Source organism: Lagopus leucura, unplaced genomic scaffold (assembly GCF_019238085.1).
Source record: "Lagopus leucura isolate 7727_CA_CO unplaced genomic scaffold, USGS_WTPT01 Super-Scaffold_100001, whole genome shotgun sequence".
NCBI classification, from domain to species: domain Eukaryota; kingdom Metazoa; phylum Chordata; class Aves; order Galliformes; family Phasianidae; genus Lagopus; species Lagopus leucura.
The window spans coordinates 76,244,896-76,269,435 of record NW_024962262.1 but is presented as its reverse complement, the minus strand read 5'-3'; the positions used below and the strand labels follow the sequence as shown (position 1 = coordinate 76,269,435).

Here is a 24,540-nt window from a genome sequence, read left to right as displayed (position 1 = left end):
TTTACAGAAACTTTGTAGCAAAGTTGTTTTCCTTTATTTTTATTTTGGGAATTTATTTTCAGGTACATTTCTACTTGTCCCCTAGATAATACTGAATTCAGAAGATATCTATGGCTATTGCAGTCAGTCAGTAAATAATACACAAAAAACACCTTTGCTATCTGATTTAGGGGTAGAGTAACTGGATTTTGTTTTCATTTTGCTGTGATATTCCTACATCAGCTACAGCGCTTCTAAGTTGTTCTCAAAAGAAAATATCTAAGAAGACTATTTGTCTGGGCCCTGAGAAATGAGAAAAATAATAAAATCAACTGAAAGGAAAATATCCTGCTGTTCATTCTGAAAAACACTTGTGCCCAAAATGAAATACTGTGACTTTGAAAATCTTCTAACTTATCGCATCAGAAGCAGTCAGTCTTGAAACTATGAAAACATTGGAAGTTGAAGATCAAAGGTAGTATTCATCTATTTATGCTCAAATTTGCATCTGTCTGTTTGTCTAAATATTTCCATTGCTGACAACTCTAAAACAGCAGCTCCATCTTTCTTTTTTTAAAGTATTAATGTTTTTCTATCATTTAGATAGAAAATGTTTTTCTATCATTTAGATTTATCATATAGATACAGAATTAATTGGCCCTAGTAGACCTTTGATCCTGATCTAACCACTCCTGTCACTAACTTCCTCCTTCCCATTGATCCAGCTGAGTTATACTGGAATTGGAAGAATTAGTCGTTAAACAACAGATTTGTAACAATATGGTTTGCAGCCTGTTCTCACTTACTTTCTTCCATGGGATTAATCCTATTGAAATTCTAAGCACTGTTTTGAGTTACACCCATAAAATTAAAAACAGAGTGAGACCTGTGGATTTTACAGACCAAATCACATGGCCAATTTGCCATTAGTCAGAACTTTCTGAGTATAGACACTGAAAATCACAAACTGTACAGAAGCAAGGATTCTGGGACATTTTTATTGTCTTTTAATACCAGATATTCCTGGTGCCAAGTTATTGTGAATTAGATCACATCTTTTATTTTTTTTTAATAAATAAAACACAAAACTATGTGGCTTTGCACTGTTTGGATGTGAAAAGTTTTTGTGGTATTCAAAGGTATGAAGATTTGAAATCTGTAAATGTTCAGTGTTTAAAGACCACAGTATTGATTTTACTCAGAGCCACTAAGAAAGGCAGTGATTAATGTGGATTTTATTTTGTTTGTTTGCATATTTGTTGAAAAAAAATGCTGAAAATTCATAAATGTATTACATGATAGACAAAAAAATGAAAGTCCTGTTGAAATCCTTACCTGTTTATGTTTTAGTGCTCGATCTGCCAAATATTTCATTGTATTGAATTATAGTTTGGGAAGTACAGCAATCTTATTGCACTGAACTCATGTATTTTGCTTAGCTTGAAGATACTTACGCTGGGAATTCAATTGCCAAAACCTGGGCTCAAGTAGAGCCCACTCTCTGTTCCTCAACAAATTCCTTGGTTTCTTTGGGAAGACATGTTCAGAGAACCAGGTAAGAGATCAGAAAGATTTTGACTGGCACAGCACATATTTTGAAATGTCCCCCAAAAAATTTCCACCTGAATCTTAGTGTTTGTGCAGCAGATTCTGTGATACTTATTATAAACAAAGTTTAATGCAATAAGGACTGATCCTTGAAGCTGTTGGAAATCTAATAACTTCTCCATCATTTCTCTTTACCTGCATCAGGGGAAATTTTGTTTCCAGCTTTTTGCACAGTTTATTGGCACACAGAAAAACTTAAATATTTCAGTAATCCCTACCCAGACCACTTCTCCTACCATGTGCAACTTTACTGGGATTGTTAGTATTCCAATATCACGCTGAACTTTGCAGTTTTGTCCTTCTTCTCTGATGCAGTCTCCAACATTCTCAATTCTCCAGTTTAATGAAAGAGTATAAATAAAGTTACTAAAAGATAAAATCACTCTCTCACATACAAAGTACATAAAAACGTTATGAATATTGAGATATATTCAGCAACAAACATGTCAGAAACCTGAAACTTTAAGGAGAAGTACAATCTCCTTAGAGATTTTTAATAATTTATACTACTCCTGAGCCTGAAACTCCATCATTAAGGGCAACAGTTCAGAATGACAGAATCACAGAATGACTTGAGTTGGAAAGGACCTCAAAGCCCACCCTGCCCCAACCCCTGCTGTGGGCAGGACTGTCCCCACCAGCTCAGGCTGCCCAAGGCCACATCCTACCTGGTCTTGAGCACTTCTAGTAATGGCGCACCACAGCTTCTCTGGGCAGCTGCACCAGCACCTCATCATTTCTGAATAAAGAATTTCTTTACAATATCTCATCTAAATCCCCCTTCCTATAAACTGTTCCCCGTTTTTCTGTCACTATTTCCCTGTATGAAACGATAGTTCCTGTCTGTAATCTCCTTTCAATTACTGACATGCTGAAAGAGCTTCCCCAGAGCCTTCTTTTCTCCACGCTGAACAAGCCCAGCTCCCTCAGCCTATCTTCACAAGAGAAGTTCTCCAGCCCTCCATTCATCTTCATGGCCTCCTCTGGACACTCTTCAGCAACTCCACATCTTTTTTGTGCTGTGGACCCCAGGCCTGGACACAGTACTCCAGCTGGAGCCTCAGAAGGGCAGAGCAAAGGCAGACAATCCTCCTCCTGCTGGCAATCCCTCTTTTGATACAGACCAGGATACCATTGGCTTTCCAGGCTGAGACCACACACTTCTGGCTTATGTCCAGCTTTTCATCAACGAGGTCTTCCAAGTATTTCTGTACAAGGTTGCCCTCAATGAGTTCTTTGGAGAAGACAGGTCTGGGATTGCCCCAAGAGCAACACCTTGCACTTGGCCTTCATTAGGTTTACCTGTGCCCAGGAAGAAGAAAGCATAGTAACACATAAATAACTGAATAAAAGGAACATTATTTAAGCTGTTGCCCTTTGTGTGATGAATGGGCAACAATGACGTTGGTTAAATATTCATATGAAGTGCAGGCCTCTTCATGCAGCACTCACCATTGCACATAATCAGATTTAAACATATGACAAAGTCACAAAATTACAGAATTGCAAGGGTTGGAAAGGACCTCAAGAGAACACTGAGTCTAGCCCACCTGCTAACAGAGGTAAAGTCCTGGAATAAGATTCTATTTTGGTAACAGTAATCCTGTATGTTGAGTAATATATAACAAATTACAGTAGTGTTTTACTAAGACATTGAAATTCAGAAAAAATGCTTATTACCTCATCTGATGCAAACAATCTTGTACAAAATTCAAGGTATTATGGAGCATGCTATGTATGTACTTCATGTTTTCACGACCATATTTGTTACCATAGTATTAACTCTCTGGCAAGTAGTTAATTGATGCTTTTTGACTACTGAAGTCACTTTCAGGTCTAATTACTCTGAAGTAAAACAGAATTTTGAGAAGTAAAGATCCATTGTTTGAGAAGAATTTACTGATTTTAACTCAAAAATTATTTAAGACTTAAGACTACAAGTCTGAGTAGTAAGGGGTTCTGTACTTCCAATTAATTCTTGTACCATGATTATTAGAAAAAACCTTGTGAACTAATAAGATACATAAATTTTGTGAATGGTGATATCATTTCATATTTGTACTGAGATATAGATTTATTTCAAAAGCACAGAGCGTTATAAAAAAAACCAGTTAATTTTAGCAACAGTCATCTGCATGTGTGCATAATGTAAAACAGAGCTGAATACGAATTTACAGTAATCCATACTTTACTGTGATGTCTTGGAAATACCTTTTATAATCTCTATAGCATCATCTTCATCTTTAGCTTTTCACTGTTGAAAGTAACTAATAGTGATCTGAAAATGTAGTCTTCTGGGACCAAAACCACAAAGATTTACTGCAATTATGTACATCTCCACATCACCTTTTAGTTATTCGTATTACACAAAAATTCCTAGAGATATCATGACAAGAACTGTACAAATGTTAGACAACCATTGATACAGGTTTTTAAATGTGTGGATTTTTTTTGTTTGTTTGTTTTTGGTGTTTTTTTTTTTTTTTTTTTTTTTTGCTTTGTTTATTTTTATGTTTAAGAGTTTGGAGGAAATTTCTGGCTTTGCTAGCATTTTCCTTCTGCCTACAATTATATATTTTCAAATTTTCCTCAAAGTTTCTATTTTACTGTATCTTTGCCTTTATTGTCCATTATTACACTGGCAATTAATCTAATTGGCCAAGAATCTGGGCTTCCTAAACATTTGAAATGGAAATTAAAGAAGAGAATCTATAGAAGAGAAACTACTTTTTATGTTTGTGTTCAGATGTATCTCTCAGGTATAATCACTGCAACTATTTTATGTCTCTGACTTCCATTCTGCTTTTCTATTGGTCTTTGTTGGAAGGAACTGTTGCTGAGATGTGCTCCTTTTGGCAAGAACTGACAATCCTTAACATCATGTGAGCAGAATAGCTTTCTCCAGGCAAAAGATATCAAGAGTTTTCTGATCATAAAGAGAGGTAATTACAGATCAATATTATACTAATCCTGAAATGCTCCTTCCCAAACTTGAATGTCATCCAGACCTACCTTATGTTCTAGTTTTCCCCCAAAAATACAGCTATTAGTCTTTTCCCTCTAGAAATGTAATCCAGTCTTTTTCCTTGATGCCTCTATGCCTTTTGAGGTCTGTGAAGTTTAAAAAATTAGGGTTTGATGGGTAAGAAATTGTAGTTTTTCTCAAGAGAAAAGTGAGACAAAATTATTGCCCTTTACCTTAAAGCATGATTCAATTATGTAAAGCCACTAAAGTGTAATGGGCTACTAAAGTTTAATGGGCTACTAAAGTGCCCATTACAAAGATCTAAAAGAACCTTATATTCATAAAGCAACTATTGTGCTTTTTGTATGTCTGAGAAATATCTGTTAAAATAATAGATGCAACAGAAAAATTGTTCCTGCACATGTGCTTGTTGCAGTGTTGGAAACAAAGAAAGTAATGATATCCTGGTTTTCATGAAATCGAGGGGTCTCTAATTTTTGCAAAGGCTTTACTAGCATGCATCCAGAAAAAATCAGAAGAAAAAGTGCAGGCAATTGCTTTTTCCCAATCTAAGTGTTTAGGGAGCACAGTCTGTTTTAGAAAACTAGCAACTGAGGTAGTCACATGGAATAAGTTTAATGGCTATTGACAAATATTATTTCATCTATATTGCCCAAACCAATGTGATTTCTTTTTTGTTGTTGTTGTTCAAAACAAGTAGAATTTTTCAAGCCAAATAATTCATTTGAAGTGTGAATAGTGACTATTCTATATGTAAAATCCCCAAAATGTCTATCTCCTTTTCTATACTGACCTTAAAGATGTGGGAAGATAATTTGGCCCATGTCTACAGGTTCTGCACAGAGATTTTAGTTAAGGATAACAACTGGTGCCCATTCCAAGTGTGGTTTCCTAAAATGTACAAAAGGCAGAGCAAGAGTATTAACCCATTTCAGTTGCACTACCACTGACTCATTGCACACTAAAATATCTTTTAAGCTGACATAAGGTATACTGGAATTGAAATGTTGCTAGGAGCATAGAGCACAGATAAAAAACAGAGCACTACACAGTTCCCTTCTGCACCTATTTGCATGGTAATTAACTAAATTATAAGCCAATGCAACTTTAGAAGTCTTAAGTTCTGGCCAACTTGCCAACTCACCTCCAGTATAGCTAGTGTTGTTAAGTAATCATTAATTCTGTTAAGTGATAAAACACCATAATGATGAAGTGCTACGGAAATGCTGGCTTACAGTGTGAGGTGTTATTAAGATTCCAAGAAGATCATCATGAATAATCCTGTAAATTGACTCCTCTCTTGTAATATGGGAGGGCAAATGACGTGTAATTGAAATGGGAGTTTTACATGAAAGATGCATTTCTTATTCCAGAATGATTCAGCAAATGAGGTGTAAATGTTGAAGAACCACAGTGATGTCACCCCCCTGTCTATAAATCTGAAACAAGACCCTGGCAACACAGGTAATGATGTTACTGTAGTATGAGCAAGCCAAATCTTGTTTAAGCAGTTGTAGCACACATTTCCCTACTGCAAGCCAAATGGACTTGCCAAGAAGTCCTTCTAAGGCCTAATAAATAAGAAGTTAACCATGATCTATATGTCAGTAAAACAGCTGAATGATTCTTTATAACTCTAGAGAGGATGCATACTGAACAAATATTCAGGTAACTTACCTAACGAGAATATACCAGTAACTCTTTGTGTTTATATCATTTAAAAGACATTTTTATTCATATTGTTGTGCATCAGTTGGCTGTCAGGAAGAGTCTTCGTCATTCCCCACATTTTTTTAAGAGAAAACACAGATCTAAATTAAATTTCCCCTAGAAACTGTTAAGAGAAAGCCCTACTGTCTTAGGAAGGAGAGGCTTTCCGGTGAGGCATGAACATTCAAAGCAAGAAACTCTGTGGAGTGTATTCCACCTCCAGATATTCTACATCGAATTTGAAAGACTCATTGCTAAGTCAGTATTTCCTTCCTAGATAGCTGTTACTTTGCTATTTTAAAAAGCAAAGATAAATATTTCAAAAGAGCAATCATGACAAATAAATCAATGAAGGTTAATGTGCTTGATAATCATTGATTCTAAGATGTTCCCTCCCATCACTTCCTCCCCATATATTCCTGTTCTTTTTTTCTTTTTAGTAGAGTATATCACAGCATAATATGCAGATAAATGACAGCTTTCAGAATGAAAACTTGTTAAAAAGGACCTACTTGTATATGCTATTATGATAGTGTCAGAGACATTCTGTGGGGTTTTTTTGGTGCAATGAATATTTGACAAAAGAAACATACACTCTAAGCAATTTAAAAAAAAAAGAAATTAGGTTATTAACATTTCAACAGAGCTAATAATATTTTCTATTTGAACTGACTTATGAAAATAGCAAGTCATGTAACATCAAATGTTTGGAAATGTACTTATTTTTCCATTGGGGGGAAAAAAAAGTAGAAGATTGAGATATTTTCATCAGAATATTTCAACTATTAAGAAAAGATATTTAAACTTTCATACTGAAATAGACATTTGTTTTTCTTGTCTTTGGTTTTATAATACAAGATCAAATGTCTGTGGCCCCCCATACTTAAAAAAATGGTTTTTTTTTAAATATGCCTTGATTTATTTTTTTTAATCTTTTGAACACCATTTATCTTTCATGAAGATTCAGCCTTTCAAGTATATGTTTTATTTCATCTCAAAGCAAGTAGAATGTATTAGGATGTCTTCAAGAATAAACATAAATAGTTCTTTCTCCTTAGTGGAATTCCTGGACTACAGCTTGTTTTATTTGAAAACATGATTAAATCAATTACATATGACATGCTGCTAATATCACAGGCAATGGTGACCTTTCTTAAAACAAAAATATTTCTCATTCTTGTCAAACTTCATGTAGCATATTTAACTTATTCCTTGTCATGATGTGAATGCCCACTTCTAGTGGTTTCAGCTGCAATGCAGATGAGTAGAGACAGATATTATGGTCATAGCAAATTCAGATGCAAAGAAAATAAGAAATGCCTCCAAAGTGTTCCCTTAAATAACAGCAGTCAGGAACTAGAAAAATCCATGTTCCCAATTGGAGCCAGAGCCAAGGAACAGCTGGAGCTAGATCACAGGCATCAAAGATAAAATATGAAGGATAAAAAGATTACTGGGAGTAGTCAGAACAGATCCACAAAGGGAAATGGTACTTGACCAAACTGACAACTTTCTACAATGAAATCCTTCACTTAAGAGATGAGGAGAGATCAGTAAATACTGTCCACCTTGATCGAGCAACTTCTCTGCAGATATGCTGTTGTATGGGACGGACAAACAGGCAGTGAGCTAGTTAGCTAAGCTCAGTGTTTTGACCAGTGGCTTGAAGTCTAGATGGAGACCAGTAGCTACTGGTATGACCTTGGCTCCAGGGCTAGTTAACATCTTCATTAACGATCTGGATGATGGGGCTGTTGATGACACCAAACTGGGAAGAGTGGCTGGTAAGACGAAGTTCTTGCTGCCACCCAGAGGGAATTCAGCAGGCTGAAGGGATGGGCCAATGCAGTGCTCATAAAATTCAACAAAGGAAAGTGCAAAGTCCTTCACCTGGGGAAGAGTAAATCTGGAGTAGGAAAAAAAAAAAAAAAAAAACCACAATAGAAAACCAACGAAACAACAACAACAAAAAAGAAAAATCAGAAAATTGCCTATGATAAAACAGCATCCTGTTGTTATCTGCCCTGCTTCTCAAGAAACCTTGAGAGGAGAGGTCTTAGAGATAAAAGATCATGATGTTATAAGCAGTAATAACTACATTTTTAGGTTGTTTATTAAAAGCTAGAAAGCAGAGATGATGCATGAGGACAGACAGTATAATCCCATCTTGGCATATCTGGAAAATGGTTTGCTTCCTGAAACTGACTTCGAATTTAGGAAAAAGTAAAAGGATGTCGACAGAAGGGAAACAGGGATTTACTAAGCAATATAAAAAATTATGCATCTCAGAATAACAGTGGATCAGTTTGGAACATAGAACAGATCAAACCTGTGATGTTGGTGTTCTTGTGATACTTTGGGAATCTCAATTTAAAACAGTTGGAAATTCTCCAACAATTTAGCAGTATTCTACTCACGTTTGGGGATCTCTTTACCTTGCTTAAGAGCTTTGGATGTGGTTTATTTCCCAGATTTTAATACCTTATCCTAAACCTTCCAATTTTATGTTAATATAAAAAAGTTTGTATATAAATATATTTCAGCTTATGTCTGAAAGCACAAATACAAATAAAGTACAGGATATCAATATACCAACAATAGAAAGAACCAATATAGCTTTTTTTTTTCAAATGTTTCTCAAATGTTTCACAGCACAACATAGAAAATTGCACAGTACACAGATTAACTATACCTAAGAAAATATTAATTCCATCAATCATCACTTCAAGATTTTGAGGAAATACTCTTTGGAACTGAACTTTCAGTAGGTCCTCTACAGGTAAAAAATAAACAAGCTATTGGTAAAAAGACTGGAATATAGAAAAAAGTTAAAACTTGTAGCAGTGTTGATTATTATCAATGAGTGAAAGTATCACAGTGATCTCGACTACAAACAATTGTTATTATTATTATAATATAATAATAATAATAATAATAATAATAATAATAATAAACCTGGGAATCTCTATTCTTTGTGAACAAGAATGGAGACTCAAGATATCACAAATGAAAGTATGCTATGGATTTAGACTCACTTGACTACAGGAGAATGATTATTAACAATTTCACTATGAACTAGTGAAGGACAACTTTGGATAAAGACTTGCTAGGTTTGCTAGCAGACATTTGAACCTGGAATGATGACAAGAGTATCCGGTATGTGCATAGAAACTACAAGTATCAGAAAGAGAATAGGAATTCACAGAAAATGTAAAAAGACAGGGCCAATTGAAAATATAAAGACAACCTGCTGGATAGCTTTGAAGTCTGTACAACACTGTGAGATTAAGCAATATAAATATTTTTCCTTTATGAGCAATATAAAGGATAAATAGGAGGATCTGGAAGCTGGTATATTAGAAAAAGCATTATTAAATTGGCTGTAATTCACAAGACAATATCAAGACAATAACAAGACAGAATCACAAGCAACTTTCGTATATCTTCTGTCTTTTCTTATGAAAAAATATCTGGTATAAATAAAAGAAATCAATTATTTTATGTTTCTTCTGTACTGTATTTGTACTGTATTGCCTTTTTTTTTTTTTTTTTTTTTTTTTTTAAATACTATGATTATACTCCTTGAAGGACCACACACCACACAGAGCAAATGACACATATAAGAGATTAGACAAATTGTCCTGCACCCGAGATACAGGAGGAACACTTACTCAAGAGGAGTTTTGATGGTGTATTAACAAAGTTTACCTCACCACCATACAGAAAGTGCTGCAGCTATTTACACAATAATATAGTGAGGTGCAATATGCTAGAGAACATCCCCATATCAAACTGCCTGAAAGGATAGGTAAGGAATCCTTTAAAAAATATGAATATATTCCAGCAGCATCCATTGTAAATCAGTAGAATGGTATTTCATTAAAGCAACAGCAACTTACCTACTTACATACATACACCCTTCTCCTTACATACATGCATTTTACTTACATACCCCTTTTATACTGCTTCCTTAAATAGGAATGTAACTTTTTATAGGATTCCTTCCCTTTCCTTTTCCCATTCCATCGGTAATTTTTGGCCAACATCTGAACAGATATGATCAAATTGCATTTCAGATACATTCCATGGCACTAAATGCATTATCAAATCTAGTCATGCAATATCTTAAATGTCATCAAAATCAGCCATCACCTTCCTGAGTTTCTCCTGAATGTGGTCTAACTACTTCACCACAGTTTCAGGGAAGACAGTCTGACAGCCAAGCATACAAAGTATGGTTTAATACAAAAAGCCATACAAGATCACATGCTGATGAAACACTTCACAAAGTTCTCAGTCTATTCATGCTAAAATAGACATTCCTATATGTGTAACAATGGAACACAATTATATACGAGTATGATGTTCATCACTGTTCCGAAAGGAAATCCTCTCCTAGTGTGATGAATATCTGTGTGAATCATTACTCTTTGTGTAAAGAAAAATTAATCTTTGCATGCAGTACCTTCTTCTGAAGAGAAACCAGCAACAAAATAAAGAAGGCTTCTTAATGATTTTAGATTCTGTCTTTCTGGTATAGGAGAATGTTATAGAACTGTTTGGAATTTTCAACAGATACAAGCTTAGTCATACATATTGGCATGCACAGCAGGTGTCTGCAGAAGCATGGAGCTGTCAGCACTGTCAGTGAACACTTTACAATGGTGTATTGGAATCTCATAAATCAGCAGGGATTGCTCAGCGATCCCCAGAAGTGGAGAAGGTGAATTCTGTGATAGCATTACAGTTTTTCTTCCAAATAATGTCATCCATGTAGGACTCAAAACACAAAACCTCCCTGTCTTCAGTGACTGTGTGTACAACCTAGGTCTGTGCCTGCTGTCCATTTACTCACTTACTTTTCAGGAGTGATGGATACAGCAAAGTATGGGAAACTGGAGTAACACTTGCTAGAAGGTCCAAAAAGAGAACAAGGCTATTTTTCTTGTTTTACGTACACCTTAGCAACTCCTATTGAGCAGAGTTGTGCTCTTAAGTGTTCTGAATTATCTAAACACATTAAAATAGATGTAAACAATATTTTCCATTGGGATTGGAAGGTGGTAAAGGTGAGATCTGACCACTTCTAGAAGTGCATAAATATGAAATAAGGGAAGAAAGTCAAACTTGGTTCAGAGATAAGAAAATTTCACTAATGCATGGAAATTAAAATGCAACAAAGTACAAAAATCAAGTAAAGCTACTGATATGAAATAATGTATTAACATGTTGCCCAGAGAAGCTGTGGTGCCCTCTGTGCCTCTGTGGAGGTGCTCAGTGTCAGGTTGGATGGGGCCCTGGGCAGCCTGAGCTGGTGGGGGGCAGCCCAGCCCGTGTCAGGAGTTGGGGCTCGGTGGCTTTTGAGCTCCCTTTCAACTAAAATCATTTTATGATTTCAAAGAGCATTCTTAGTGTTGAAAATGACTGTAAAGCAAGATGCACTGTAAATTTGATAATGCAAATAGAAGTTAGTTATTTCTTTTTCTTTGGATGGAAAACTGTGTACAACTATTGCATGAATTATACTAAATAGTTCATAAATTTCTTTTAAAAGTTCTCAGTGTCTTGAGGAAATTATTCCTAGATTTAAAAACCTTGGGCATAGCAGAAATTGTAGCATGAAATAGCGTGCATTTATACCAAATCTTTGGCTACCAAGATTTACTTAGCAAGTTGAAGTACAGCACTGTTCTTAGTATCTGTAATATACATTAATGTCAGCTATAAATTTTGTGATCAGACATCAGTGCTTAGCTGAACTTGTCTCAAGCACAATACTTTCCCATGGCTTAAGATTCTATACAACCCAAATACTAGTGCTGTGGTATGCCTCGTGTTTCTTTAGCAATTACCAAGTAAAATATATTTAGTTGCCAAATATGTAATAATTTTTTAAAATTAGCTCTATGGCTATTGTAAAATTTAGCATAAGATGCTTTGCAATTTATTGTTTCAGGATTCATTTTTTCAGAAGAAAACACAATTATTGACTCCAAGATATTTCAGTATTGCTTTACTCTTATTACTGAGAACAACTATTTATTAAAGTTGTCCTTCCACCTTCAGATGTAAAATCTATTTACAAGATACTTTCCCAGTTTTCATTCCCGTTTCATACAGTTAATTGTAATGGAGAGTTTGGTGGTTCACAGATACTTAAAGTCCTCAAACCTACCTTGGATCAAAAATGAGCAAGTAAACTGCTAATAATTGAAAAAACAGTTGAAGAGCTGAACTAAATGGTCACTAATTAGTCTTCTGTGGACAGCTAATGAAGTAAAAAGCTGCTGTTCTTAGCAACTAGGCAATGTAAAGCATACTGATAAATAGTTAATGCCTATTCAAAAGGAAATCAAGATACATATTTGCAATGTCTCAAATGAGATGCATCAGTCTGCAACAGAAATTTCAGCTTCCAATGCTGTGAATAAGAAACTTTCACATAGAATTGATTTTAGTTTTCATGACTATGAATTAAGACTTTTTTTTTCTTGTTTTTCTAGTAGCTGACAAGATAAGTCTATTCAAAATACAACCATGACTATACTAAGAAAACTGTGCCAATAGAAGTATCTCATCCCATTCTTATACATTCTTTCTTGTGCTGCATAATTTAGTTTTTCTTCTACAGAAATTTACCTAAAATTAGGTATGTCCTTAAGTCTATATACAAGTCCTTCATATTATCTAGTATGTGTCTGCAGACTCGCTGGGCCCCACCTGGAGTATGGCATTCAGGTTTGAAGACCCCAGCGCAGGAAAGATGTAGAGCAGTTTGAGAGGGTTGAGAGGAAGCCGTGATGGTGATCAGAGGGCTGGAGCACCTCTTCTACAAAGACAGAATGAGGGAGTTGGGTTTTATCAATCTGGAAAGAGAAGGCTCTGATGAGACTTCATTACGGTCTTCCAATATTCAAAGGGAAATTACAAACATGAGGGAAATCAACTTCTTACGTGAGTAGACAGTGATAGAACAAGAGGCAATGGTTTTAAACTAACAGAAGGAAGATTTAGAGTAGATGTCAGGGGGAAGTTTTTTCACAGACAGGGTGTTGTGGCTCTGGAACAGGTTGCTCAGTGAAGCTGTGAATGCCCCATCCCTGGAAGTATTCAAGGCCAGGGTCCTAGACACCTTGAAATAGTGCTTGATCAAGTGGTTGACAACTCTGCCCCTGGTCAAGGGGGGTCCCCTTGTCTTTGAGGCCCTTTCCAACCCAAGATATTCTGTGACTCTATGATTTTCTGATTCTATGATTCTATTACATATTTTATGTTTTTCCCCAAATCTGGGATGAAATGAATGATCTACTAGAATTCCAAATTATTTCAACATTAAAATCACAGATCTTTTGTCATATCACTGGATAGATCATAAGTTTTCCTTTTTTTCCATTCAGCATATGAGAAGCCAACAGTATTTAGCCACATTTATTTCTTTTTCTTTTGCTCACTTTTCTTGAGAGATTAAAAGAGAAAACAAGAAAATCTAAATATAAATACGAAGTAAGACTGCTGATCTAGCTTGATTACATATAGATTTGGAGGTGCTAGAAGGAATTCATTTGAAAAATATATCATCACATGGAAAGGAGAATAACAATTTTACTTGTATATCTCATAATTCACTCTTAGTTTTCATTTTTAATTTTATAGTGAAGCTTAAAACAAAACGTTTATGTGAAATACATCAGTTATTCCAAATAGCAGCAATTAATACATTTGACTTTTTTGCTTGCCATGTACTTAAAATATATTTCATAATTAGAGTAGAAATTAAGTATCACTACATTGTTATGCATAATGTAATCTCAGATGGGAAAATGAAATCACTGAACATGTTTTTGATTTTGAAGAAAATCAGTAAATGACCAAATTTAACAAATAACACTGAATGATGCTGGAAAATATTTCTTGAGGGATACTAAGAATTTTCTCTTCTTGACTCTATAGGTTTGATAAAATTCTACCTACAAAAAAAGTAATAAACAGGCATATTCTCCAACCAAGTTAGAATTAAGTCAAACTTACCTGCCTGTATTTATATTATGAAGCAGGGAGGGAGCTTATAAGTTTGTTTTTTGTTTGTTTTGTGTGTACTGCAAGAGAAATGTTCTAGCTAGTCTATTTATTTTGAAACCTCTGAAGATAATTTTTTTTTTTTTTTAAATCCAGGCATTTGAAATTCTTGATTTCAAAGTTATGTAATAACAACATTTTTCCATGGCTGGACAGTTTAAGACTAAACCACAAGTGATTCTCCAGCATAATTACATGAACTTAAGTCAGACTAAGTTAGCAGCTCATTGATCTCAGTAGTGCTGAGGACTCCAATAACTGTTTGAGAAGCTCACTGGCCTCAATGGGTAGCATCTTTTCTCCATACGTCAGGAAATAAAATAAGCAGTTCCTTCAATTTAATGAAACTTTGTCTATCTAGATAGGCTCTGTGGTTCCAATATCAACAGCAACAAAACACAAAACAAAACAGTAATGCAGCAGAGTTCTAAAGGCTGTTATACTTCTCAGTATCACAAATAAACATGCAATTCTAGGGAAGATTTACATAAATACGAAAATGTGTATCAATTTCAGATAGACTTTGGCAATCTAGACACGTAACACAGACAGTTGAATAGCTTGAGTCCTATAAAAGTTGGGAAATATTGTTTGTTTCAAATTTATTTCCAGTTGTCTACAAAAATCTAGTGTTACCTGCTTTCTCTGCTGTGCAACATTTTTTTTCCCCACAGACCAGTGGGAAATCATCCATGCTTGCAGAACACTGCTTTTTAAAAATAAAATTTAAGTTAAAAAAGACATGGAGCAGTTACCAATTCTTGATTTAATATGATCCCATGAACAGTATAAAATCATACTGTAAAATTAATTCCAACAGATTACTAGGTGACAAAATGAGAAAATTCACAGAGGCAGAGGACACGTCAATTTCTGCCATGCTTCAGTGATGCTGGTATATTTATTTAAATCCAGGCAGGGTGATAAACTGTAAGTCAGCTGTGGGCAAATATGCTCATTGAACGTCGTTTTAAAATTGATAGCTACAACCAATACTAGTTGTACTGAATAAAAATTGGACAAATATAACTTTATCAGATTGGTGTGCACCAAGATTCATAATGTGAAAACAGAAAATCAGAGTGGTTCATGCTTTTCTCTTGAATTTTATTTGCTAGGAATAGATGAAGTTCTTCTACTGCAGTTCTGAACTTACATATAACAATAAGTATTCAGCAAATCTTTCAAACAAATAAACATTTTAATGAGTACTAATGTTCTGAAGGGAAACAGTCTAGAAAAGCTCTAGAAAAAAATGCTAACAAACTATCATTTATTTGCAGATGGTTGTTTATTTTGTCTGTATTCTTTTGTTTCAATTCATGCCAAATTTTATATAATAAATCTGTATTTCTAATTCACCAGAGTGAGTGCTAAGTACTGCATTACCCTTCATTGTAATGCACTGATGATGCAGTACTTTCAGTCATCCCACATCAAGAGACCATTAAAAGGTTTCAAGAAGATACTGATGTATCAGCTGGAGAGAAACACATATTAGGAAATATTCCCTACTATGTTGTCTGTTACACAGTGACAATTTTTGAAATATCAATAGAGTCCACTCAGATTTTACTGGTTTAAAACTGTGTCCCCTTAGTATATACTAGCTAAAGAGGTACACTCATCGCAAGTAAAATGTCTCCATAGAAACAAACGGAACAAATTGTGTAGTTGTGGTTTAAACTAATTGTACCAAGAAACAGAATGAAAGCCATTCTAATGTTTAAAAATAATCAGATATATATGAGCTTGTGTGCATGGAATGCAGTCTAATTTCCCCTGTGGCTCATAGTTCTTCATCCTCTGGGGCTCACGTTTTTGTTTTGCAGTGGGTATAGTTTTTGTGTGCACAGATGTTGGGGAGAAATTATTTGCAAAGCATAGAAAGCACACAATCAGGCAGAGCATGAGTTAATTACACATATTGTGATTTGAAATGGTCCTTCCTCCAAATATGGGCAATGTTTCCACTGTGGTTATAAAGCAATTGTTTTTAGATCTTTTTGTTATGCATTTGTTAACATAACAGAACAAAATCTGTCCTAATGAGGCACAAAGTAAGTGTCTCGAATTTTAAAGTTAAAAATAATAATAAAAAATACCTAATTATTTAATTCATATTGGTCTCTTTATTCTTACCACATAGTATGTGATAAAACAGTATGGCTTCAAAAGCTCCCCATACTGAAGTCTTTGAAGCACCTGGAAGCTTCCTTTATATGCAAACACTTAATCCCAAACTCAAGAGGCCTTCATTCTTAAACTGAATGATTTAGTCTCAAATATAGTTCCTCATGGACTTTCAGGGGAATATTGAAATTGTATTTGATTTACAAACAGGAAGAAAATTTCCTGCTACTATTATTTTACATTTCCCATTTCTCTGTTAGTTTAATGAACAAAAAGCAAAACAAAGAAACAAACAAAAGTGGGAGTAATAATCTCCAGCAATCCTCATTAAATATTCTGTCAGCCTCAGGTATTATAAACTTCTGTTAAAAAAGTTGTGAAACTCATCTATGTACAAGTTAAGATGCAATATAAGAAATAATCCCATTGGCAAGAAGGGAATATCAGAGGACCTCTCTAGTGCACAATTAAAACAGACCTGTTTATCTTCCACTTGAGGAACTAGTTCAAAATCCACAAAAATTGTATTTTGACATACATTCTTGAATCCTAACGAATCTCAAAGGCAAGGACTGTACACTAGAAAACATAAACCTAAGACAAACACATCCACCATGTAGAAGGAAAATTGTATTCAGAAAGGACAACAGTGTATACATCATGAAATTTGAATAGCAAAGAAACGATTCTTATAAAATGTATCCGCATTTCCTCCTAAAGTATGAAAGCTATTGATCATTTATTTGCTGTCACTATGCGTAACTTCTGTGCAATTCAGTGTTTTATGGAATATCAGCTAAACTTGAGATTAGATCTTTTTTCTAGTTATTTTTTATAGAATTAATAAACTATTTCAGAGTACAATAATCTAGTTCAGGAACTTGTACTGCTAATAATAATTAAATTGGTTTAGTGTGTAAAGGCTGCACACAAGCCTCCACATTAAAGGACATCAGTCAGCTATGTTGCATTTATAGAAATGTTAGCCTTCTTTATTTTTTCTAAACTATAAAACAAGTTATTTATTGATGACTGGAATGATATTTCAGTGAGAGGTATTCACAAGACAAATCCTGTGTTCCAAAATGAGTTACCTCCTAGCAACATACAGATCAGCTGAAAATCCTTAGAACATTGATATTTTTCCATTTTGTCTAATCTTTACTGTATTTTCTGCAAATTCATTAAACATCTCCAATGCATTACTTGTTAAAGTACATTTAACACTAAAAACAGTTTTATGTAATTAAGGATCGCATGTAAGGATCACTTGTCTAGTCTTCTGGACTCATGAAATGAGCTCATTTTGACTAAAATAAAAGTTGATTTCACTTCTTGAGAATGAAGAGAAAAACAAAACAAAACTAACAAAACAATCACTTTTGTAATTTATATTTTTACCAAAAACTGGAATGGTCCTAAGGATGAGGCTCTCATGACTTCCTAAGGCCTCAAAGTTAGGATACCCTCACAGCTTCCTCAGGCTTCAAAATTAGAAAATGTGTACATACTTCGCATTTAGCATTTGGGGAAGCATTTTATCTTTTGAAAGAATAAATAATGCTTTAAATTTTGGCAATTGCTAGAATTTCTTGCTATTTTTTTCTTTGACCACTCAGTTGAAAAGGTGAGTGTTCAGAGAAAAGATAACATTTAATTTAATTTTGATTTAAAATTGATATTATTTCTGATCTGCATAAACTTTATAATTATCTGGAAAATTATTCCTTGAATGATCAAGTACTTGAATGTACCTATTTCTCTGAAATAATATGAAGATTAAAAAAATGTACTGACTTCACTGGGCCAAATGAAAAGAACATTGAGCCAATAGCAATTTAAGAGGAGACTATCTAGAGGGCTTTCACAAGACAATTTTTTTCTTAAAAATATGCTTACCATTGTGTTCCACATGTGATGACCAGCCAATGCAGACATTAAAAATGGATTTCCTCAATTAGCAGTCCCACAATCCTTTGTTGGTGTCTTCTGATGCATATGTACTGGAATGTAGCTATTGCCTCAAGAATGGATCTCAGGTCAAATTTATCACTTATTTACACTCTTTTCCAAATAGCTTTAGGGCTTGCTTAGACAATATAGTGCACCTGCTGAAATTTAAACTTTTTCCAGATCCTGATCATCTTCCTTTCTATCCTGTACAGCACACTTCTGTTAGCATATTTTCCATTATAGTCCCTCTACTGGATCCATATCTAGCAGAAAAAACAGCCGGGTGTATTTCTTAGGAAGACTTTGACTTCATCTGTCAAGATAATGTGTGCTTTGTGCCAACCCAACTTTTGTTTGCCTATTCAAAGACAGAAGAGTGTGAAATTTTGAGAATACCAAGAACTTCAAGCATCTCAGGTGATGTTTTGGTTTAGGAAACTTGATTCAAGAACTATTTCAACAGCATCTGATCTAACCACCTCAAAAGTACTTTAAGCTGTCTTAGAACACACCACTGAAATGCTGGGGACTTTGAGGCAAGAATTTCATATAAAGGTCCTGACTGCATGGCACTTATGTTTTAGGGGTGATTGTCTATTTTCTGTTTATGTTCTTTTGATAAAACTACATAAAAATATGTATTTGATAGAAATTGCATTGTAAAAATGTGTTGAAGGAAATTGTATTTTGAATTCCTAGTCTTGTAACATGGTCCTTCGATAATGCCTTGACAAGGTATCAGTGGTGAACATTTTAAAACAGTTCCTAACAAATTAGAAATGTACCTTGAGAAACATTACTTCACATGTTTTATCAGCCTTTATCTTATCCCTACTCTATACTGAATTCAGTTTCACCCGCCTTCTCTTATTCTCTTCTGGTGGTGAATGGCTTTTGGAAAATACTGGGTGTGGATAGACTTCCTTGTTCACTAGGGAAGAGAGTAGTTTTCCCATCCCAAGAAGTGCTAGTTGTTATTGTTCCTCACACCCTTCTGAATCACTTAAAATGATTTAGTGTTTTCAACATAGGAGTAGCGGGGGAAAACAAAAGAAAACAAAAAGTACTTTAAATCATGTCTCTACTAAAAGACCTTTTACCATGCAAATGGAAATAGTCCCTCCTTAACATCTGAAAATCTTTGATTTCTGTAGGATGTAGCAAAGCCTATATACAGTACATATAAATAACATAATTTTTCCATCTCAAATTCAGTTTACCGGGATGCTTCTGACTAAATTAAAAATATTAATTCTTGTTACTCAGGGGAACAGTTGTAATGGAAGAAAGCAAGCAAACAATACATAGCTTTTTGCATTAAAAAAAGAAAATCAAATGCTAGCTATCCAACATAAAACACACAAGAATGTTTTGTGTATTTTCATGTGAACAAAGGGGACTCCACCTATTTCCATCTGAGATTTATCATCAGCCTTTCTTAATACTCATTCCAGAGATGGAAAAAAAGTTAAATCATACGAAACTCCTATGATTTCCTGTTAAAATAGTTTTTTGGTTTATCTTCAGATCATCGTTATCACAAATGAAGTGGAACGAATTATCAGTACAATGTTCAGATGTCAATACTTTTAAAAGATAATAATCATATTTTAATAATGAAAATACTTATTATTTGAGTTGAACAACAGAGATATTATCTGTGAAAGGGACATATTGTACCATTCCTATTGCCAAGAAACAATATCGATCATTTCCTGTCTTAAATGGAATTTTTCTTCCAAAAATTATTTCGCATAGATTTGACACTTGCAATAAGTTAAACATTTAGTGGGAGATGTGGAATAAGGGAAAGAAAAACATATTAATACAACGATTCCCCCTTCTCAATGAAAAGGAGAAGGGGGATTCAGTGTTTATAACATTATTCATATGAGAATTCTACATTTGTAAAGAAACAAGTAATATTATAGTAAAGATTTAAAGAAATTCCAGACGTGTACTTTGTAGTATACATTTAGTTCTTCACATCTAATTTTTTGCTTATTCTGCACAGTCCACCAATACTGCCATGTGAAATATACCTAATTCTTCCAATAGCCAAATTTTCTATAGGAAAGTCAATACACTTAGTTTCTTCAACACTCTATTGCACACATCAGCAATTATTATGAAAATACTTGCATCTTCAAGTGAAAAGCATTATAAATCCTCAAAAATTTGACTATAAACTGTTACTGGGGATGGTATCAGCAAAGACAACCACAACTGGGATTAAAAGTAGTTTGCTGAGAAGTTTTATGTTCTAATATTAATTAATATAATTGAAAAAAATTTGAATATTGACTAAAAGTTGTTGTTATATATTCTGCGAGAATAGATTCTATGTAATAAAGGGGAAAAAATTAAGCTGACATTAAAAATGTCAGAGACAGAAATATACACAAATACACAATATACACAAATGAGATATACACAAATCAAGTGTGATCTTATTCAAACATCAAACTATAACTATTATCCTCAGGAACAGCTGATTTAGCTTATGAAAAAAGCTACTGCTAGTAGATAGGGCTGATATGCTTTTCAAACTGTTTTGTAAAGCTCTCCCACAGTCAAAAGACATCTTACTATCCTTTCAAATCCCCATTTGATAATTCAAATGATCTGCCTCTTCCGATTCAGTTCACATTGCCCCTGTTTTCATTAACTAAAGTTGACTTATAGAAAATGAATATTTGATCACTCATTCAGCTAATCTGATCAACAGACAGCATTCTGGACAGCTAACGTGAACAATACCACTGTAAGTGAAACCCACCCTTTGAACTTAAACGCAAATTGCTACTTACTCACTTTTGTTTTCCCAGGCTTCTGAAGACCTTTTTGCTATGACGAAAGCAATACTGAAGAAATGTGACTTCCACCTATTATTTCAGAAGGCGTGCCGGAACAAAGCAGGAAATGGAAACTTCAGCTTATTGGGGGGGAAGGTCAGGGAGGAGTCTTCTTTTTCTCTAAGGTGAGAATTAGGTCTAAGACAATAAACTTCACACAGGAAAAATTATTAATCTCTGATATTATTCTGGGGAAAGGGAGTGAGATGTGTAAATATGCTAGAGGATGTCTACATATGCTACTAGCCATCAATGCTTTCATGAGAAAGTGTCATTCAAAAATTTGCTGATTCATTTACTCTTTTTGAAGGAACTTGGAAAAGGCACCATCAACATCTTTTATTAAGAAGCATTTTATTTCAAAAGGAAAAGGCAAATCAGATTTTACCCACTGAAATTTTCTTTGTAAAAAAATCAAATTTTGATTTTTCGTATTGTCCCGAAAGAGATAAATTGCACCCTTTATTCCTGGTGGGGCACATTTGCAGTTATCCTATATGAGTAATTGGAAATAATTATATCAGTATGGAAATAATTACATGACAAAGAGGTATTTTATTTTTCAGTGTTCCACTGACATAAGATTTAAGACCTTCATAGTTTTTATTCCATTCTTTTCCATTTTTGAGGATTTACACATATGAAACAAGGTTTCTAAGACCAGAGTCATATATATTTAGTGTTCAGTCTTCTGACTTCCACTAAAATCCATGGCAACTAGTTGCTGAAATACTTGTTAGTTTGAACCTAAATAATTTACCAAAGAGTTATAATGGAGGATTGTGGCAGAACAGGGAATCAAATCCAAGTCTTCCAAATCTCATATTTAACATTCATTTCTTTCAACAGCAGTATCAGTCCCAGCAGGTGCTCAGCTGAATTGTTCCTTTCCTATCTTACTTCCCTGCAAACATCACATTTTCAGATATGCCAATCCAAATACTGGTGTAGTGTGAAAGTCAGGGAATAGACACCTGACATCATTATTCATATATGATCCTGGACCAGATTAAAAATGCTGCTAAATAAAAATCACTTTAAGAAAGAGTATAGAAGATAGACATTGTTTTAAATAATACTGATATGAGAGAAAATCCCAGTGAAAAAACAATGAGTCTAAAAGAATATTGGAGAAGTGTTTTAGAATCATGGTCGGAAAAAAAATGCTCAAAAAAAGTGTACATTTCAGTGACTAGATCTGGAAACAGCAGAGCTGCAAAATCATGTTCTACATTTTAAATACTGAGCAACAGTAAAATTTCCTCCCAAAAGTGTTTTGAGAAATTCTAACTACTTTTCAGACTTTAGGTTGTCCCCACCAAAAGTTGGTAAAATTAATTATATTAACCCTATTTGTAAATGAAGAAATAGTGAGCTCTATGAACTGTGGATAAATACTATATATAGAATTTAGGAAAGCATTTGTGTGCATTAGAATCTCTTTCTCCAATTCCACTCTATTTCCATTCTCAACTGCTTGGTCTAATACTCACTATGTTTTCATGGGTTTCTATCTCAATTTTTTTTTCCTACTCTCTTCAGCATTCTCTCTGTCATCCTTATGAGATAATGAATTTACTGGAAAGTGATCCAACAACACTGAAAGTGAATACTTTCAAAGATTTACAGAATGTAACACAGCCTAAGACAAGAAATACCATTTTGTCACTCCTTCTAGTATTTTCTGCATGCTCACATTACTGAGATATATAAGATCATTTTAGGTAAGGCTTTTGCTGAGCAGTGGGATGCCCTCTATGAACCAAATTGTAGAAACTATGTCTTATCAACATTCTCAAACTACTCACATCCTCTACAACAGTTTAGGAAGATCTAGACTAAGCAGGACTAAGAATAAACAAGAAATGCTTAAGTCACAGAAGATGTAGTATCTCAGCCAGCAGTACAGAAATATATTTTCCTGTGAAGGAAAAAGCATAGAACTGCTACAAAAGACAGAAGCTGAAAGACATGCACATTTTCCTTCCAAGAAAGGATGGAGACAATAACATCAATTTTCAGATTTTCAGTTCACATTAGAAATAACAAGCTTTGGTAGAAAATTTTGATTTTTGCATCATAGTCATGTGGTAGCAATCAAAACAAATCCAGAGAAAGACAGGTAAATGCAATGAACAAAATTGTATGTCTGAGAGCAGATCAAGCTATCACAATCAAACAGTTATAAACAGTATTCTTCATAGAGAAAATCATTAAAGTCAGTGTAGATTAATTCCAAAACTGATTGAATTTAAATTGAATTTCATTGTCAAGATAACTATATTTTGTACATGAAGTACAGCCTTAAATCCATAATTGATTTAATAAAAGATAAAATATTCATTTTATGCTTGCTTTCTATTGCAAAGTCTGGGAAACACATCGACGTAAGAAAGAATTTCTTAAGCACAGAAAGTATTCTGTTTTCTAAACACAGTTATTCCAATTTGTAGAAGAGGCTTAACCATATTTTTGAGTGCTTGTACATCTGTTTGTGTAGCTTTTAGCTATTTGTCACAAACAATGCATCTAATTATTCAAAGACAGGCACCAAATCCCCAAAACTGGATTTTCCCTTCTCCCTTCCTGGCCACAACATGAAAGATTCTTAAATTTAGCTCATCTCTCTGTATAATTTCCCTAAAGAAGACAAGACTGTTTCTTTGGTATACCATTAAATAATTATGAATGTTGCTTAGTTCGTTTTTTCTGTCCTAGTTTTCTTCCCCGTAACTGATCTTTTCCAATGAATCAGTTCTTCACTTTCTGTATGATGAACTCTCAAGTTTCCTTAATCAACTGTTGATTCAATGATAATTAAAGAAACTTTCTGAATAGAAGTTTGGTGGCTTGATAAGTCAAAAGTACTACATTAAATTCAATTGTTTATGATGCATTATATGATGAACCAAGTAGTTTACAATTGAACAAAATTGTGTCTTTGTAAATTTAGCTATCAAATACTGATTAGCTGTGAGTTTAGTTCTTCTGAATTGGACCAGAACATGTGATAGCAGCCTTCAGGACTGTGCTATTTTGTTTGTATAAGAAAAGAGCTACCAGGAGAAAATAAAAAGGAGAATTAGTATTACTACTTGCTTTGTACTTGCTGACAATCAATTGCATTATTGTGAATACTATAATCATATTATTTCTCTATATCAGGCAGGCTTTGTAAGGAAGTAGTACTGTAAAACAGTTTCTTCTGAGAAAAAATTACTTTTTCTGTGCTGTATATAT

General features: G+C 34.2%; 1 long non-coding RNA gene across 1 annotated transcript; it reads right to left on the bottom strand.

Moving 5' to 3' along the window:
- Positions 1 to 1,258: 1,258 nt before the first annotated feature.
- On the bottom strand, positions 1,259 to 21,293 carry LOC122177956. The gene is made up of 3 exons (XR_006178209.1): positions 21,260 to 21,293; positions 5,367 to 5,464; positions 1,259 to 2,889 (listed from the first exon to the last, which is right to left on the bottom strand). It is a non-coding gene; the product is annotated as an uncharacterized LOC122177956 (long non-coding RNA).
- Positions 21,294 to 24,540: the final 3,247 nt, after the last annotated feature.